The sequence below is a fragment of the Gadus morhua genome, unplaced genomic scaffold (assembly GCF_902167405.1).
Source record: "Gadus morhua unplaced genomic scaffold, gadMor3.0, whole genome shotgun sequence".
Lineage (NCBI taxonomy): Eukaryota > Metazoa > Chordata > Actinopteri > Gadiformes > Gadidae > Gadus > Gadus morhua.
In genome coordinates this window covers 20,858-39,613 of record NW_021963996.1, presented here as the reverse complement: position 1 = coordinate 39,613, position 18,756 = coordinate 20,858, and positions in this window count along the sequence as shown.

Below are 18,756 nucleotides of genomic sequence, written 5' to 3'. Positions count from 1 at the left end.
ATTTGGAAGCCGGTACAAAAAAGAAAAGCATAGGTGCAATACACAATACAAATATTTCTCACATTGGAATGGAGTGAAATAGAATCAGGAGTCTTTATGTTTGTAGCGATCCCATTTTTTCCAATACTCCTCTCCTTTATCCTTTTGAAGCCGCAGCACAAAAGTCAAATTCTCCATTGCCTGGATAGAGTTTATAATGTTTGTTAAGTGTCTCATGGTAGGAGGATTCTTCTGGAGCCAGCATTTAGTAATTGCTTTTTTACTTGCAACCATGAAAATCTTCAGGAGGTAAGGTAAATTAGGGGACTTTATTGTTTTCAGAAAAAAGTGGCGGATCTGTAAGTAACGATAAAAATCTTCTTTACCCAACTCATAAGATTGACGCAAATCCTCAAAAGATTTTAGGTTTCCGTTCTTTATTATCCTACAGAAGGAGGTGATTCCTCGCTTAGTCCATTGTTTGTACCTATGGTCCTGTAAAGCTGGAGGGAAGTGTGGATGGAATGCAGGCCAGCTCAACACTCCAATTTCTCTACAGAGCTGATATTTCTTTACTACATCTGACCACATTTTCAGAGAGAAACTAGTACAATGATTATGAAGCTGGTGAACATCATTAAACCTGCCAGGGCAACCCAGAACTGACTGGATAGGTATTTCAATTAAAGATAGCTCAATATCTTTCCACCTAGCTTCATAAGATGGGTTACACCAACATACAAGATACCTCAGCTGAGCTGACAGATAGTAATCTTTAAGACAAGGCAGGGCCATGCCACCCCTCTCCCCCGGCTGTTGTAATGTTGAGTATCTCACCCTTGGTCGTTTATTGTTCCAAATAAATCTTGAAAAATGTTTATCGCACTCTCTGAATTGTTTTGCAGGAATCTCTATTGGAAGTGCTGAAAATAAGTACAATAATCTTGGGAGAATATTCATTTTGATTGTCCGAATTTTACTGCCGAGGTCGAGGGGGAGCAAGCTCCACCTGCCCAGATCATCATATATTTTCTTATTTATCTGTTTATAATTAACATCATATAATTGTGAAAGGTCTTTTGTCAGTGAGACACCAAGATATTTAAGTTGTGATTGGTGCCAATTAAATTGGTGCCTGTCCATCAATTGCTTTGAGGGCGTAAAATGAAAGGTCAAGACTTGGGTTTTTTGTACATTCAGTGTATAACCAGAATATTGCCCATACGTTCCCAGGATGTTCATAAGCAATGGGATACCAGATTCAGGATTTTTAATTGTGACAAGGACGTCGTCCGCATATAGAAAGATTTTGTTCTCTACACTTCCCACATCTATACCCTCCAGAGCAGTCTCTTCTCTGATAGCCTGGGCAAGGGGCTCGATAAAAAAATTAAAAAGTAGTGGACTTAATGGGCAACCTTGCCTACATCCTCGTTGTAGCATTATTTGATTCGAAAGGCTCCCATTAACTTTTATCCTCGCTGTTGGGGAGGAGTACAGCATTCTTATGCATTGTATAAATGAATCACTAAAACCAAATCTTTCCATAACTTGAAATAAGAAATCCCATCCTACCGAATCAAATGCCTTCTCGGCATCAAGGCTGAGAAGGACTGCGCTTGATGTTCCTTTTGTAATTTGATTAATAATGTTTAGGGCTCTTCTAATATTATCGTGTGTTTGCATATTACTTATAAAACCTGTTTGGTCCTCATTTATCAAGGAAGGCATTCTTGTGTTTAATCTTTTAGCCAATATAGCTGCGTACAGTTTATAGTCTATGTTTAAGACACTTATTGGTCTATACCCTTTGCAGTCCATTTTGTCTTTTCCCTCCTTTGGTATTACTGAAATAAATGCCTCGCTCCAAGATGGCGGGAGAGCCCCACCCCTGAGAGTGTAGTTGAAAGAAGCCTTCAGTAAAGGAACCAAGAGTTTTTTCATGCACTTATACCACTCCGGAGGAAATCCGTCACAGCCTGGTGATTTATTGGCTCTAAGATTTGAGATTCCATTATCTATTTCCTCAGTTGAGATTTCACAAATTAACTCCTCGTTTTGGTTTTTACCTATTGAGGGGAGATCTAAAGAAGAGAGAAATGTTTGAATTGTAAGTCTGTCTGATTTGTCTGGCTGTGTATATAGTAATCTGTAATATTTTTCAAATGCACTCTGAATTTCCTCTAATTTAGTAGTTACCTTATTTGTGATAGGATCCCTAATTTTGTGAATTGAGTTTTCTGCTTGCTGTTTTCTAATTCTCCATGCAAGCATTTTAGATGCTTTAGGCCCTGCCTCATAATATCGCTGTTTCAAAAATTTCATTTTTTTTTCAATTTCCTCACTAAGAATTTTGTCTATCTCCTGCTTAACAGGCCTCATTTGCTCACGTAAAGAGGGGTCGTTGTTAGTAGTATGAAGTTGCTCAAGATTTTTTAATTGCTTCTGCAAGTCTGACAGCTTTTTATCTCTGATCTTTTTTAGCCTAGCACACTTAGCGATGATTTTTCCTCTAAGAAATGCTTTTGCTGCATCCCATAGAATTGCAGGACTGACTTCTCCATTATCATTATGTTCTAAATAGGTTTCTACTTCCTTGGCCATTTCAGTTTTAAATGAATTACTATTTAATAAACCAGTATTCAGCCTCCATAAAGTAGTTTTAGGATTTCTATCTAAAGTAAATTTCAAAGTTAAACCTGAGTGATCAGAAATATCTCTCTGTCCAATTGTGCAATCTTTCACCTTATGGAAATCTCTGCTAAACATGAAGATATAATCGATTCTAGAGTATATATTATGCCTTGCAGAGTAAAAGGTAAAATCACTATCGTGTTTGTGTAAATATCTCCAAATATCTATTAGTCCAAGGTCTTGCAGAATTTTATTTATTTGTTTTTCTAAGAGATTCTTTCTTCTCACTCGATTTGTTGTGTCTAATTTAGGATTAAGAAGTAAATTAAAGTCCCCTGCACATAGACATGTGCCACATGTTTCTGCAGCAATGAGGTTAAATACCTCCCTGAAGAAAGAGATGCTGCTACCAGGGGGTGCATATACGTTACACAGAGTAACTTCTTCCTGCTCTATTTTTCCCCTGACTAGAACAAATCTACCCTCTTTGTCTTTATGTTCTGCGATCAATTCAAAACAAACAGAATTCGGAATAAGAATGGCTACTCCCCTTTTCTTTCCTGTCCTGTGTGAGGAGAAAAAGGTATTTCTAAATCCAATTTTCTTAAATTTCTCATGTTCTATAGCAGACAGATGCGTTTCCTGCAGAAAAACTATATTAATTTTTTCTCGTTTCAACTTTGCAACTATTTTGCTCCTTTTGATGGGATTGTTTATGCCATTCACATTCCAAGACTGTATATTATAATACTGCATTCACATTAGTCACCATAAACATGTTTTCTTGTACCTTTAAGAATTCAGTCAAAGCCCTCACAACACAAACAACACAAGATATAACATTCACTGAACATGTGATAAACTTACAGAACAGGTCTTCCATTTCGGAGGTTCTCTTGAAACCTCTTTAGGTTGAGGGGGGAATGCCACTAAGTGGGGCCCCTCAGCAAACTTAGGAAATAAAATATGAGAAAAAAAAAACACTGAAAAAAGTGGTGGCCTATTATGAAGGTCAGCTGCATCGAACCACTGCTATAATAACTTGTATTTAAGGGAGGTCACAGGTTCCACATGAGTCTTTACTGTGCCTTTATGTTTATAGCTTATTTAGCTTATTGTAACATTAAATGAAGGTATTGATTGCTTAAGAACCATGAACTTAGATAGATTAACATATCTCTATGAGGAAGGGGCAGAGAAAATTACTCATCCATTATTATGGCATGCTGGCTGGCCTCTGAAACACCTTCAGCTTCTCGCGTGCGCTCTCCTGACAGTTATGCGCGTTCCCTTCTCGCCGAGTCCCTGCTGTACTCCACGGTAGAAGTTTGTTGATGGTCTCCACGGTGATGTCTTTGGATCTTCTTAACGATAGCGGACCCACTGTGAATCCACGTCTCTTTAAATCCTCCGCGGCATCCTCGGCGTTGCTGTACGTGACCGTGCCTGAATCGAAGTGCACGCGCATCCTCGTCAGCGGAGTTTGGAAGCGGATCCTTTTTTCTTTGAGCACTTTTTTGATGGGAGTGTACTCTTTCCTCCTCTGCTGTACATTCTCGGCGTAATCGTGGTCAAAGTACACTCGCTTTTCTTGAACACAGATGGGTTTCTTCCATGCAGCGAGGAGGATTTTCTCCTTAATATTAAACTGTAGGAACCGTAGCACTGTAGAGCGCGGGGGCGCGCCCGCAGGTGGCTGTGGGCCGAGCGACCTGTGTGCTCTCTCAATTCCCAGACTCCCCTCTCCGCGGAGGCCCACGTTGTCCCCCAGTTCAGTCAGAATCATATGTTCCACATAACGTAGCATAGAAGAGCCCTCTGCGTTTTCGGGGATGCCATAAATCCTTATGTTGTTACGCCTTGAGCGCCCTTCCAAGTCCGTTATCTTCTCCTGGAGAAACTTTTGATTATCAAGCAGTTGGATAAGAGTGTCTTTAATGCCAATGTCCCATTTCTCCTTCCCGGTCATGTTCTTCTCAATTTCTCCCAGTCGTTCCGCCACCTCCTCTATTTTGCCGGTAGCGGCACTCACTTGTTGGTTAATTACGGTAGTCAGCTCGTTCAGTTGCTTTTTCATGTCTTCTTTAAAGCTTGTTCTTACTTGCGACAGTTCTTTTTTCATTTCTGATTTAAGATCCCGCATTCCAGCGGCTACCACCTCACTCACCACTCTCCTCATGGAGCTGAGTGTGGCAGGTGCAGTCTCATCCTCCGTGTCGTCGCCATTTTCACTGCGAGTTTCGCTACTGCTAGCATTGCCGTTGTTTCGAGTTTCTCGGTCGGTTTGACTCTGAGACCTGGCTCCCTCCTTTTTCTTTTTACCCCCACCAATCATTCTTTGAGTTTAACTCACTTTAGCCGTGTTAAGAACTTGAATTACGGGGTATTATTTATGTCGATGCAGGAGCTCCTTTCTATGCTGCCATTCTAGTTGCCGGGCCACCGGAAGTCCCACCACAGCTTGCTTTGATCACATCTTAGTGATCGGACCTCAGCACTCCTACATGAGAAGCTTTACAGATGAGCCGAAAACAGATTACTTCAATTGTACGTGTGGCAACCGATACATGAAAGTTTGCTTAACGATACAAGAGGGGAAATCGGTTATCGACTGGCAGTACGGTATCATACATTTCTTAGAGAAGTAGTCTGCGTACAGATAGCAGAACTGGCCAACGCTTGTCGGCAGGCCTGAATCTTCGTCGTGACGCAACAATGTTTTTCTCTTCTGTGGCTGTCAACACTTAGTGCATAAACGTACCGTACTCATATCAATGTGTTGACCGGCACTAGCTTTTGAGCGCACACTAGCTTTTGAGCGCACAAGCGCACAAAAGCGTGCGCATTTGAAATCGCACGCACTGATTAACCTGTATCGTTGACGACAACACAGTTTCAATTCTCTCACTTGTTTCGAACATTAGCAATCGGCAACATCTTTGGTAGGTTAAGCATTACGTGACCTCATTTGATTAAAATAGCACTCACCTGACTTTTCTAGGGCAATCAAATGGAGGCCGGGGATTGAACCCGGGGCCTCATACATGCATAGCATGCTCTCTACCACTGAGCTACATCCCCTCAGCGCAAGAATTTTCATTTTAAGCCTGCTTCGGAACACACCAAGGGTTTTCTCGTCCATGTCATTCAGCACCTGGACCTGACAACACTAGTCTTCGGATCTATCAGACCTTTAAATATTAACATTTTATATTTGGAGAACATGTTGTCAAAAAACATCGAATGCTAAGTGCCTGTCCAGATAATGCCGGATTTTATATATGGCGCCTTCTACATGCTTAGATTCACATATTTGCACTGATTTCATGCAGTTTCATTACAAATGATAACGTCTCCTACTCCAGAGTTCAAAAGCAAGACATCAATACAAATAATACATACAAATGAACCTAGCTCACCCCCAAGGGAGAGCTCAATCACGCAAAACAGGACTCAAAATTTTATGTGCTGCCGCGCCCCCCCCCCCACCCCCACAGGGAGGCCAGTCCCCGCACCCCAACCGGAGCAAACCACCGAAAGGCCCCCCCAAGCGCGACAGCAACATGCGGGCACATATGCGCACCCGACCCGCGGAGGGCGGGCACCCCCCACGGACTGAGCACACAGACACACATACACGCCACTTGCCGCACCCGAAAGACCCCCGCGGCCATCCACCCCGCCCGGGGAGCAGGACCCGACCCAACTGCAGGAGAGAGAGCACAACAACACACCAGTTCACTCTTTAGATTGAAAAAACAATTCCTTACCAATTAAACAAAATCACTCCCCCCCTCCCTCTCATGAATAAAAGAGGTCCCACTGATAAAGTACTCTTTCACAACCCTCCCCTCCATACGTGCACATCAGATCCACATCCCCGCTTCATAATGGATTTAAACAGTTGTATGACATTCACCTTCCGTCCCTCAAAGTGCGCATAGTTCCTTCTCAACAGGACCGCGAGTCTGGCATGACTTTAAAAACAAAATTGCACAAATTAAAATGTACCCCTTAATCAGAGGTATATAACTATCAAAACAAAGTATCACGTATTCATCTAAATATTTAATTTTTGGGATGATGTCCTATAATAGGTTTCCCTGATTCTTGCAGGAGGACTGTCGGCCTGTGACTCCAGGGCGACATATGGAGGGGATTTTTCTTAACAATTCTCACAGCTATAATATGAATTTGTCGAATAAAAAAAAGCCTAGGCCTAATTGTGTCACTGACATAGTGGTTATGTAAGGGATAATGGACAACACGCACTTGACTATAGGTTAATGTACGTTGAACGTGTGGGGGCCACCATTGAACTTGAAACACAGACACACTGCGCAACAGTAAATGCACGGCTCCTTTGTGTAGCATGCCTACATACGGTCCAACAAGGACAATCAAATGACGAATAACCTCTGAGAGTCTGTATCTGTCATAAAGAATATTGTCAGACAATGCCAAGGGATCGGTTCTGTCCCGAAAAAAACCCTCTCCAAAAGAGACGCCTGTACGATAAGTGCGCCGAGGTCCACGGGAACACCCACAAATGGTGACGTCATTGTCGGCGGAAGGGGCTAGGAAGCTGTGCACGCCGATTTAAATAGCCGATCTCCGGCTAGACTAAGCTGAAAACCTGCTCCCGACCAGGTTTGGTTGCGAGCGTAAGTCACCATGGTGATACAGCAACGCTAAAAGAGATCGACTTTCATGGTCCAGCTAGCCCAGGCTTTGCGCTCAACATACCTCGCTAAACCCTCTAAATCGAGCTTCGTAGTACAGGCCCAGGTGTTGTTTGTCTGCAAATACTCTGCCTCAAGCAACAGGATTGGTGGAAACGTATGAAGTGAATGAAATATAATCCCAGTTCACCAGATCTGAGGTCTGAGGTAATTAACCACCTGGAACTTGGTGCGTTTCCTGGAGCTCCGACGACGGCAGGACGGGTGTTTACCTGGTCGATAAGACCCTGAAACCCAGAACCCATTGGCGTCTCTATGCTGTTTTATTTCGGGGCTAAAGCCCCAGATATTATTTAATTAGCCCTGAGTATAATTTCTGGGTGAAATAAATAAAAAAAATACAAATATTTATCAGTAGCCTAGCCTAGATAGTCCATATGGCAAGAGAATGAACAGTTTCAAAATATAACCTGTTTACTACCTCAAGTGAATTAACCTATCCTGTCCCCCAGTCAGATCCGTGTGTGTGTAAGGTCTGTCTCACTTGTATTCATTTTACTCTGAAATAACTTGAATGGAACTTAAGATGTTTTGGGGGATGAGCAGCACAGCAGTCAGGCAGCTATTTAAAGCTATAATAAACTGTGGATTTTGTTTATTTAGTTGAAGCATTCTGAAAAAATGTGCATGCAAAATAATGCATCCATCACCTCTTCATCAGTGTGTGGAGGGAGGATATGACCACACACACAACAGTGGAGGTCTCCATCACCTCTTCATCAGTTTGTGGAGGGAGAATAATTACCACAACACAACAGTGGAGTCTCCATCACCTCTTCATCAGTGTGTGGGAGGGAGGATATGACCACACACAACAGTGGAGTCTCAATCTGTGTGTCTAAAGTAAGTCTGGTTTTCATGCGTCCTATCATCACCAGTCCCATCTTTGTCCACTGGGTGGTGCTTGAGAGACTTATTCAACTTGTGCTCCAGCAGCTGCTCTGTGTGGAGAAGCTTTAAGGTTGAACTTTAACACTAACTTAACCTCTTTGTTATTCACTTTATGTCCCCTCTTTGTGGTTCCAGTCTTTACTAAAGGCCTTAGCTGTTCAACAACCCCATAACAGCTAGTTAATGAATAAACTAATATCTCTGACAATTTGACCCAGTTATAAGAACACCTGAAGTAACTGATTAACTAATATCACTGACTATTGACCCCAGTTGTAAGATGAGCTAATGAATAGCTCCCATGACTGTAGGAGCCTATTCCTTTGCATCGTGTGTGGTGTGTGTGTGTGTGTGTGTGTGTGTGTGTGTGTGTGTGTGTGTGTGTGTGTGTGTGTGTGTGTGTGTGTGTGCGTGCGTGTGTGTGTGTGTGCCCAACCCCCCACACAGGCTGTCCCTCTAAGAAAAGGTGGACCTGAAGAAGTCACGCTCTTCACGGTCCCCTCACGACGGAGGCTCTGTCGCGACGTCGCCCGTCAGCTCCTCCACGTCCAGAGACAGGTGTGTGTGTGTGTGTGTGTGTGTGTGTGTGTGTGTGTGTGTGTGTGTGGTGTGTGTGTGTGTGTGTGTGTGTGTGTGTGTGTGTGTGTGTGTGTGTGTGTGTGTGTGTGTGTGTGTGTGTGTGTGTGTGTGTGTTTGGAGTCGTCAGCGGCCCCTGCCTGGAGAGTTATCCCACTGTTGTGTGTGTGGTAATATCCTCCCTCCACATACTGATGAAGAGGTGATGGAGACTCCACTGTGATGTGTGTGTATAACATCCTCCCTCCACACACTGATGGTCAACCTGGATGGTGGTTGTCCCGAGCTATATACTATACAGACTATATAGATATTGTAGCAGGCCAGTGGGTGTGGGGTTTCCACGCTACCAAGTTGAGTAGACAAATGACGCAACTCACAGAGCAGTTCCAAGCACAGAATGGTTCATTTACCTTGTAAATGAAACCAGGGTGGGAAAAGGGTGTTATATGATCCTGTCCAACACTTTCCACCTCTCTCTCTCTCTCTCTCTCTCTCTCTCTCTCTCTCTCTCTCTCTCTCTCTCTCTCTCTCTCTCTCTCTCTCTCTCTCTCTCTCTCTCTCTCTCTCTCTCTCTCTCTCTCTCTCTCTCTCTCTCTCTCTCTCTCTCTCTCTCTCTCTCTCTCTCTCTCTCTCTCTCTCTCTCTCTCTCTCTCTCTCTCTCTCTCTCTCTCTCTCTCTCTGCTTCCAGGCGATCACACAGATCCTGCCTGTCCTTTCCTAACCCTAGCTTCCCTAGCTCCAGCTCCTCTTCCAACTCCAACTTCAACTCCCCAGATGTCTGTTTGCTAGCCCTCTTAACCCCCAGCACCACCTATAGGGAGGAAGTCCATATATGGCTTGGGGGTGGAGCCAGCAGGTTGCCAGACCTACCACTCCCCTCACTCCTCCCTGGCGTCTGCCACAATATATAGTGTGTGTATATATATATCAAATAAATGATTGTGATGTAATTGTTCGATTAGCCGATTTCATTTGACGCCTCAAATAGTGACTTAAATAGGCCTATTTGCTTTACGGTAAAAAAAATAGACGGAAAATGAAAATGCCAAAATTATTTGTATGCTTTATTTTGCATGCAAATTGTTTCATAAGGTTTTACCTAAATAAACAAAATACAGTTTATTATAGCTTTCCATAGCTGCCTGACTGCTGTGCTGCTCATCCCCAAACATCTAAAGTTCCATTCAAGTTATTTCAGAGTAAAATTAATACAAGTGAGACAGACCTTACACACGTACACACACGGATCTGACTGGGGATAGGATAGGTTAATTCACTTGAAGTGGTAAACAGGTTACGTTTTTAAACTGTTTATTCTCTTGCCAGAAGGACTATCTAGACTAGGCTACTTTTGAATATTTGTAATTTTATTTATTTTACCCAAAAAATTATATTCGGGGCTAATAAAAATGATTAATGTATTAAACAATGTAGATTGTTAAATGCATGAATAGGCTTGAATTTAGTAGTAACATGGATGTTTTATATTTTTACAAAATGGATAATGTGAACATTGCCGAATAACATTCATCATGTATATTAAATGTATTGCAGGAGTTTAGCTTGACATTAACCAAGTTAAAAGGACAATTAATGAAGCGCACCAAACATGCAGAAGTCAATGTAGGATTTGAATAGACAGTATAAACAAAAACACCTGACAGAAGATTAATGCATACATTTACAAAGGAAAGCAGAGGAAACCATTTTCCCAAATGAATCATTGCAAAATGTCCATTCAGAAGGCAGGTGAAGAGGTTTGTGTTAAAGCACTCCTCCCTGACCAGCTCTGTCCCTGACTCTAAACCCTGACTCTCAACCCTAACGCTGAACCCTCTGAGGGCAGGAAGACGCTCCTTCAGAGTAAAGGTTCAAGAAGACACTCCTTCAGAGTAAAGGTTGAAAAATATATTTGTGTGCTTTATTATGCATGCAAATTTCTTCATAATGCCTTACCTAAATTAACAAAATACGCGGTTCATTATAGCTTTAAATAGCTACCTAACCGCTGTGCTGCTTTCAAGTTATTTCAGAGTAAAATAAATACAAGTGAGACAGACCATACACACACACACACACGCACACGCACACGCACACGCACACACACGCACACACACACACACACACACACACACACACACACACACACACACACACACACACACACAAGGATCTGACTGGGGATAGAATGAGTTAATTCACTTGAGGTGGTAAACAGGTTATGTTTTTAAACTGTTTATTTTCTTGCCAGAAGGACTATCTAGACTAGGCTACTTATTATATATATATATTTTTTACCAATAATTATATTCAGGGCTAATTCAATAATATCCCGGGCTTTAGCTCCGAATAAAATGGCATAGTGATGCCACTGGTCAATGCATTGTGTGTGTGTGTGTGTGTGTGTGTGTGCGTGCGTGCGTGCGTGCGTGCGTGCGTGCGTGCGTGCGTGTGTGTGTGTGTGTACCAGTATCCACTATAAGCGGGTGGGTAACTTGGAGGCAGGCTGTCCGGCCCACCCAATTAGAAGCAATGCATGGTAATGGTATATTCTTTAGTATTAATTAATTGGCTGAATTTGATTTGACATTTTCATGGACAGCAAACGAACAGCTCCGTCCGATAGTGGGTCTGGACTTCCACCAAAATGTTTTCATTCATTTTCTTCTATTTTGATTGGGTGGGCACGGCGCACATTTGGGTGGGCTGAGCCCCCCCTTGCCCCTGGCTACCGCCGGCCCTGCTACAGACCTGACCCCAGCCCCTATGGACCCCCGGTGGGGGGCCCGGAGCCTCACCGACCCAGCCACTACACCTTGGGGACCAGGACTCCGGAGCTGGCCCTCCCGCTGGGCCTGGACTGGAGTCTCTTCTGACCAGGTCGCTGCTTTTACCGCGTTCTCCGAGTCTGCTTCATCCCGTCGTGTGCTGCGTGCGGAACACGTCCGTCGGCCCAGGGGCGTTTTGAGGCGTTGTACGCGCCTTGTTTTCACGGGTCCGTGCCCGTACGTCATCTAGCTCCATTCAGACTTTTCTTTCACTTTCTTCCAACTCCAGTTTAGAATCAGTAGGGAACAGGTTGCATGCGAGTTGATGAATGCGTTAATAGTGTCCACTAGACCACTAGATATCAACTAGACTACACCCACTGCTGGTCCTCCACCAACACCACCCACCACAGCGGACCTCAGTCCTCACCACCCCCCCCCTCCTCACCCCCCCTCTCCACCTCCTTCCTTTTGTTCTAGACCATCAAATGTAGATCAACCCAGGCCCCCCCCCCACCAAACCATTGGTACCCCCCTATCCTAACGGGAAAGCCTCCCTGTGGGCTCTGGCCATTAGGAAGCCTCTTATCATTATGGGGGATTCTAACATCGCCCCCACCCCCACATTTAAACGGTCGGAGGTTCAGGCCCACAGTTTCCCGGGAGCGACCCTCAGACACCTCACTGCGGTCCTGCTTAGATTCCCCTACCCCAGGCCTGGCATCAGACCGGTGGTCTTTAGGTAGACATAAACAACGGTCTTAGGGAACAAACAGCCGTTACCGTTATCAAAGACATCGACGACGCGTTGGAACAGCCAGAGCTAAAGTCCCTCAGGCCCGTCTCGTCATTCCTCTCCTCTCTGTTTCCATCGAGCTATCCCTTCACCAGCTCCACTGCACTGAGGCCTTCAGCAGCTTTGTGAGAGACAGCATAGAGGAGGTGGACCCCCGATGCGGTCACCTTAAACAACGGTCTCTCCTTCAACTCCAGACGACCCAGGACAGCGTCCATTGGGCTCGGGGACGGGGGTTAGGGCTATGCTACCCATAACCCTAACCCTTACCCTCTTATTCATTGGAGGCTTTCTTTTATGTGGAAGGATGGTATGGATTTGTGAATGGTTTTACTATGTCTTATTTATCTTTATTTATATTCCTATTTATTAATTAATTTAATCTATTTTGCACTTATCTGCCAGCACTTATCTTTGCCCTGTGTGTTTTTAATACTTCTTGCATGATTTTACCATGTTTTATGCTTTTACCATGTTTTTTATATATATATATATATATATGTATGTATGTGTTTGTGCAATTTTGGGGTTCCTTTATTGTTCACCCATGACTTCTACTGAGATTGCAGTGTGCTCCTTTTTATTCCTATATTTTGTATAAATGCGCATGATTCACTATTAATGAGAGGAAGTGTATGGATGGGTCTGGATGTGTGTGTGTGTGTGTGTGTGTGTGTGTGTGTGTGTGTGTGTGTGTGTGTGTGTGTGTGTGTGTGTGTGTGTGTGTGTGTGTGTGTGTGTGTGTGTGTGTGTGTGTGTGTGTGTGTGTGTGTGTGTGTGTGTGTCTCTCTTGTTTTGCCCTCTACCCCCAGCACCTTGCCAGGGTTGACAGATGGTATAAACTCCTCTCCATCAAACCACGCAGACGAGAAGTTGCAGTTCACTCTTTATGGTGAGGTGAAGTAGGGTGAAACTGAGGAATGGAAGCACAGCATTTCAGTATGAGAATAACAGAATGCTGTAAAATTAGCTTAGCTACTAAGTTAGCTTGCTAGCGTAAGAACATCCATCCATCTAATTTGTTTACAAAGTTTCCTTAATCTCATTATACATCAAACCCCCTTAACATATCAATACAGATAACGTACCAACGATACTTACAAAGGCCAACTTGAAACCAGAGGAGACGCAATTATGAAGACGAGTGTGAGGACCATGCTTTCCGATCAAGTGAATGTAGTGTAATGGAGTGAAAGGCATGCATATCGGAACGTATTCCAGAAAGATACCAAAGTTCGCCAGTAGGTGGCATCACAGGACCATCAATAAACATAAAAGACTGAATTACACAGGAGAAAACATACATGTAACAGAACACATATGTTTATATATATATATATATATATATATTTCTATGCATGCGTGTGCGGGCGGGGTCCTCAGACCCCCCCTTTTATTTACTCTGATGTACTTTTCATCCTTTCCAATAGAAGTGTGTTTCTATGGGCCCGTTGGCTGTGTCACCGTCAGCAGTTACCAGGGACCGTCCTGCCGTCGCCTCTACCCACCACGGGACCACCACCCTCTCCGGCTACCCACCACGGGACCACCACCCTCTCAGGCTACCCACCACGGGACCACCACCCTCTCCTCTACCCACCACGGGACCACCACCGTCACCGTCAGCAGGTCAGAGCCCCCTCACAGCTTCACCCTTTTGAAATACATCTATCTTTATTGAAGTGTATTCACCCTGGAGGCCTACCTACACCAATCGCACCAACACCACACAGCCACACTACCACACACACAACAGACGCACGCTACCTCCCACACCTACATCCCGTTATAGACCCCCCAGCCTTCAGTATAGACCCCCACACACCCACCATCACCACAATAGACCCACACACACATATCAAACCACAGAGACCACCTCCACCATCAACCCGTCCACTCCTCCCACCACCACCAACACACACCCGGTACATTGCACCAGACGGCCCAACCCGTGGAAAAGACAAAGTATATTTTAAAATACTCCAGGCCCTGCACCACAGGGACACAGCGGACAGAGCGGTGTCCTCCCGGGAACTCCCCAGGGGGATGTTACAACAGGTCCACAAATGATCACACTTCATCAAACCCATCACCCACAGCCACCACATCACAAAGAAATAATGACAACACCAACACCTGGATGCACAATGACACGTTGATCCTAAAAGAACACTACACACACACAATAGACCAACTCACACAAACACCCCAGCCCACCAACACACTCTCACTTAAGATCGCCACCAACTGGGCACACAAGAGATTGGGCCACAGACTATTACCCACCACCTTACATCAACTAGAACACACACTACTCCATACACCGTCCGCCCCTCACTCACCACTCATCACCAACCCACACCCCCTCAACCTACTCCCCCCCTCCCCCATACCGACCAGTCCCCATACCACCCCACCTCGAGCCTGGACCTTCCCCTCACCGACACCTCCACAGCCCTCACTCAGCCACACAGACCCCCCCCCTCCCCCCTCCCTCTGTCTCCCCAACCAGCACCCACACACACCCTAGATCACTCTATTCAGGCCCACGTCAGTCAGAAATCCTCTCACCAGATGAACCTCCGTCTCAGAGGACCGAGCAACAACCAACACACCACCATACACCACCCTCTCTCCAGAGTTCCCCCTCACTCCATCCAGACACTTGCATCCAACCTCTCCCACTCCCAACCTACGCCACTCAACAGCTACATAGTCACTGATCTCAGTCCCCTACTAGAAACTCCCCACGACACCTTCACCACTCAACCTGACAACATACACTGGACACCAAACACAGCACAACACATCCTGGGACTGTAAGCTCCCCGGGGTCCGGGGCCCCGGACCCTGACTACATCATGCAATCCCAATCTGAAGCCCCCTCTAATAACACCAAGTCTCCTCCGCCGTCCGTCCAGTCCACGAGCACACCCTCACAGCGCACTGTGCAGCTTAGACTCCACCGCGTCCTTAATTCGGTCTCGTTAAGTCACCTCACCGTCACTCCCGAGCGCCGACGGCCGAGTGGAACCACCGACCCCAAGCCTCGATCGAACAAGACGATGTTCAAAAGGACCAGACACGATCCCACGGGGCATAAAGTTAGGGATTGGACTATTTGATCCATCCAGCCCGTAGTGATCATCGGTGACTCAACCCTGAGTCGGTTCCTTCCCCACACACACACAGACGTCCACATGGAGAGTTATCCCGGTGCCAAATAGCAACACGTCACACAGGTCTGAGATAAACATCCAAGATCCACCCCAAAGATTCTGGTGCTCTCTCTGGGCCTCAACCACAGGGACAGCCTGTTGGAGCCGGCCGCCAGGACCCCCACAACAACCTCACCGGCCCCCGCGGGGCCCTGCTCCCTCTGGGTTCCCCTGGGGCCCTCACCGGCCCTTGAGGTGAGGGCCCCACTCTCTCAGGCCTCCCTCTCTCTGTCTCTGTCTCTGTCTCTGTCTCTCACACACACACACACACACACACACACACACACACACACACACACACACACACACACACACACACACACACACACACACACACACGCACACACGTACTTACATAAACACACACACACAATAACACGCGCGTACACACACACACACAGTCTTAGCGTGTCAAGATGTAACCACCGTCATGGCCCCCCCAGCGTCTAACATAGTGCTGTTTGACTCAACATGGTGGTGTGTTGAGCACCAAAGGCTCTTCAACCATTCAACACCTCCACCACACACACACACACACACACACACACACACACACACACACACACACACACACACACACACACACACACACACACACACACACACACACACACACACACACACACACAATAGGGAGGTTGAATTTTCAAATGTAATTGTGCAATAATGCAACAATGTAGCATAATTTTGTCACCAGCAGGTGGAGTGAGGAGGACCATGGTGCCTGCACCTTCCGGAGCCGCCAGCAGTGGTCGCTGATTGTCCCTAAACCGGGTGGTGTTGGACTGACAGCTCGCGACAGAATTTAATAAAAACATAATCAAATGACCCCGTTGCATTAAATTATTGCAGTGGAGGACAAAAAACAAATAACAGAAAAGAATAAAAACATAAAAGATCGAACGTGCCCCGAATAATAAAATGTGTAATAATGTGACCGTAAATACGGTTCAAACATTAGAAGCATCCTTATATGCATTATATATACATTTTAAATTACATATATGTAGCCGAGCTAAATTTAATTTTATTTTGTGTTATTTTTTTATCATTGTTCATACCTTTTTTATTGTGAACTCCACCAAATATTGGTTCCTAGTTGTAAGTTGATTTCGTTGTTCCGTATGGCATGCCTTTTGTTTCCCGGGGGAGTGGTTTGGCGTTGCACCTGTGTGTCTAGCGTCAGTGAGCGCTGATGCACGGAGCTGGTGAGTTCCGTTTGTGTCTCTCTCCGTTAGATTTTTATGTTAACCCCTTGTTTGTTGCCCTTGAACGGCTGTGGTGGTTCACACTGCTTTGTGACGTGCTTTTAGGCACGCGGGAGAAACTCTGGTGCTTTAGACAATTTAATTGAACTGTTGGAAGGGTGGATTTTGATTAACTCGTAACCTAGCTTGAGCCGGTGGTAGCTTAGTTTTTTCCCGCCTTGATATTTCAAATGCGGTTGTTTTATCCGGTATGTGTGGTCAATTGTTTGCTTCCTTTGTTTTGTAGAGTGGAGAGTGATATCCCGGATTGTGTGTGACGCCCGTGTTGTTTTGTCTCCTTTGGAAAGGTATGCCTGTTATGTGTCTTTGTTTATGGTAAAATATGTAAAATGAGTGTGAGGAAAATGACAATTCTCTATTATATTTTATTTCCTTTATTAGTGTATATATTTAATATACTGTCTTTTTATTTAATTAATTTATTTGAGATCATTTTATGCTTTGTTTACATTTTTATAATTTATTCCTTACATGTATTTATTGAAAGTCACAGGATATATGTGTCTAGGGTGAGTGAGCGCTGATGCACGGAGCTGAGTGGAGAGTGATATCCCGGATTGTGTGTGACGCCCGTGTTGTTTTGTCTCCTTTGGAAAGAATAAACCTCTAGTACTCGACTCCTGTGTGTGCCTCACTGGAAGATACAAGACACAACGCAGAAAGACATTGGTTGCAAATGGTGCCGTGACCCGGATTCTTCAGATCAGCCGCTGCAGATCGCCGAGGTTATGCTGTGAGCAAGTAAGCGTATCGTACAGCAAGCAGGAAGGATCCGTTTATTTGTGGCTGTGTTTTTCCACAATTTATTATTATTTTTCCTCAAATACAGTGTCCCTGTACAGTTAAATATTATTTTAACATCACATTTCGACTGTTATATTCCACCATATTCATTGTGTTTTAATTATAATGGATTTTACACGATTTGGGATGGGTAGAGGGTGTTTGCAACCAGGGAATGCAGAGCAAACTAGGACGCCAGGCATTAGCAGCCCTCAGAGTATAGATAATGGTACGCCTGTAGCAAGGCAGATGTTTTCCACTCCCGCCACTGCTGATAATGACACTCTGGCACAACTGCGTGACCTCTTAGGGGAGCTGGGAACCCACATTGGTAACACTGTTGTGAGTCGCATATTAGCCAACCAAACAAGTACCCCCAAACTCAATTGCCCACCCCCCATGACTCCCCACTCCACCATTCCATTCGCTTTGCCACTGGGGCTCCATTCACCACCTCCCATGACTTCCCCTCCACTCGAGCCCATGCCTTCCCCAGTTGATATGTCTCGACTAAACATCATGGTAAAAGCAGCTGTCAAGGAACCAGTGATGTTTAGAGGAGATGGCTCTGACAAATACACAGTACAAGAGTGGATAGAGGTGATGGATACTTACCTGCATAAAAATAACTGTCCAACCTCAGAGCAGGCCGATGAAATCCTCAGTCACCTTTTGGGACGAGCTAAGAGTATCGTTAAAGTGGGGCTGAAGAGTAGTGCCGATGTCAACACACACCCTGAAGTGGTATACGACATACTCAGAAGATACTTCAGTGATTCTCCCATGTCCAGCTTACCGATGGCTGATTTCTATTCTACACATCCCGATGCAAATGAGAACCCAGTAGATTACTGGGTCCGGCTCAATGCAGCAGCTGAGCATGCTGACCGGTATCTGGGGAAAAGTGGAGAAAAGAGGGAGACCATGTCAGCGCAAATTGCTATGATGTTCATCAGGAACTGCCCCAACCCAGAACTCTCCAGTGTGTTCCGGTGTAAGCCTATCAGCAAATGGTCAGCCGTGGAAGTGCAAGAGGCTATCGATGAACACCAGAGGGAGCACCAGGCAAGGAGGAGGCCCATTAAAGCAGAGAAGTTC